A 2,696-nucleotide genomic window follows, 5' to 3' on the forward strand; every position below is an offset into this window, starting at 1 on the left:
AAATGGAAGAACTGTCGCTATCTCAATAGTTCCCAAAGAACTCGGAAAACTGATTCTTCTTTTATTTTTACCAGATGTTTTTGGCTGAGAAAACCTTTCAGTAGCCACAGTAAACTGTGCAATCTATTTCTTGTCAGGAAATATAATATAAAGACTGAAAGTTAGACAAATAGAGAAGATAACAGACAGACGAACAAAGAATGGATGGGGAGATAAACTTTCGGTTCACCTCGACCAACCAGTTTAAGTCCAAAAGAAAGGAAAGTTTGTACACCAAAGAAGCGTAATGGCTTTTAGGACTCAATATAGGATCATCCCTATAGCTGTTAAAACCTCACTCTTTACCACAAGAGCGAAGGGAAACACAGAACCTGAGAACTTCACTTCTCTTCTGAGAAGATAAAAGAAACAATTTAACCAATGTCTTCGTTAATCGCTTCTAAACCTCCAAAGTTTTCTTTCAGCTGAAAAAGAGTCGTGCACTTCCTGGTGCTGTACGCTTTAAAAGGAATTGTGGGGATCTTAAAGAAGTGTTCAAAAGAAACATATTACAGGGAATTTTTTGCACAGAAGTAAAAAGAAAAAAATAATAAAGGATAGGTTCCGTCTATTCGGCCATCTTCTTTAACTTTTTTCCAGTCTTATATCTTCTTAATATACATGACTGGAAAAAAGTTAAAGTTTTGAAATCATTATATTCTATCACAATCTTATCTTGCATCATATCAACTCTTCGCTTTAAAACTTAAACTACCAATCGTCGTTTCTAACTTAATTTCTTACGGAATAGATTTCTATAGACCTTGTAATAACTGAAATGAAAGGACAACATGTTTCTCACTGACCCTTATTTTAAAGATTTTTTTTTATAAACAAGACTGAATACATACATACATACATACATACATACATACATAGATCGACTATACAATAACTTATATGATAAATAAGTATACAGAAACTTAGAAAAAAGAAAAAAGTTGAATAAGATGTATATATCAATTTTTGAAAAACGTTACTAATATTAGTAATGCACATAAAAACCTATGGAATATAAAATTACGTTTTTCTTTTATACTTTATATTATTTTAGGAGTAAAAAAAATTAAGACAACAAAACTTGAGATTTTTTTTCTTATGGGCTGAGGTAAAATGTTAGATTTGATAGTAATTTACACACTGACAATTTTTATTCCTCATTACTAATGGCATAATTAATATTTAAATTATAAGTAAAACACTGATGTTCTTCATAATGCATAATTTAAAGTTTGATGTATGAATTGTTCGTGACTTTCATATGAGATGAATGAGAGTGAACATCAGAGTTCCCAGAGTAATTAGAGTCTTTCTGAAACAAGCGAGTTGTTCTGCCAGACTAAACTCAAGCTTGGTAGTTTCTCTTAGTGCCTGCATCCTCACGATCCTTTTGAACGAGAGGTAGCCCATAGGTTCACCTGCTGAGTCATCAGAAGCCATTGCCTGGCCCTTCCTGGTCGTAGCTTGATAGAGAGAGCTGATCATATGTTTTTATGATCATGTTCTAACGCATTGTCTTGTCCCTTGTCTCTGCCATTCATAAGCAACGTTTAAACGTTTAAACATTTGATAGGAATTATACATATTACCTCAATTACTCTAAAGCAAGATTGATTGGCGAATGCAATAATCAGCTAAATATTATAATAAGAAGCTAATAGTTGTTACGGTTATAACGATCATAAAAATACTAATAGCAATAGTTAAGGTAATAATGATTATCATAAAAAAAATAGCATGGATATCATTAATAACAATAACAATAAAATTTCAATAATAATAATAACAACAACAACAACAAGAACAACAACAACCCCTGCCAAAGGTCAATGGAGTCGCCCATGGCCTAAGATCTATCTGTAGTGGAAGTTCCGAAATTCAAATCCAGATCCGGATCATCTGTAAAAATTAATGTGGTCGTCCATGACCTAAGTTCTATCTGTATTGAAAATTTCGTCAAAATCTGTTTAATAGTTTTGACGATATCCTTTCCACAGACAAACAGATAGACAGATTGACAGACAGACCAAAAGTGCAAAACCGGATCTGGAGTCATTCATGGCATATGATCTATCTGTGGTGGAAATTGCGTCCAAGTCCGTCAAGTATTTTTGACGTAATCCTTTCCACAGACAGAGAAATAAATAAATAAACCGACTGGATTTTATAACACCCTTGGCGGAGGTAATAATAATAATAATAATAATAATAATAATAATAATAATAATAATAATAATAATAATAATAATAATAATAATAGTCAAACCTCTCCATTGGAGTCCCTGTAGAATATATGAAATACAAAGCAGTAAATGTTACGAAAATAACCAGACTAAACTACTCAGGAACTAGAGTATAAGAGCAGACAGAGCGATACAAGCACATCAACCAGACGATTCTCTGGTCGACAAAACCCAAAAAGGTATCCGTCATAGATGTTGCATTGCCATGGACTTCATGAGTGGAGGATAGGGGAGATAAAAAATAGAAAAGTACCAAGACCTAAGAATTGAATTGAGAAGGCTATGAAAAATTAAAATAGAAGTGGTACCAATAATCATAAGAGCACTATGGACCTTACCTAAGTCATTAAAAAGGGAATGTGAGAAGGTAGGTTTTGATAAAGCCCCAGAACCTGTGCAAAAGGGCGTGCAACA

This window comes from Palaemon carinicauda, chromosome 17 (genome assembly GCF_036898095.1).
Source record: "Palaemon carinicauda isolate YSFRI2023 chromosome 17, ASM3689809v2, whole genome shotgun sequence".
NCBI lineage: Eukaryota > Metazoa > Arthropoda > Malacostraca > Decapoda > Palaemonidae > Palaemon > Palaemon carinicauda.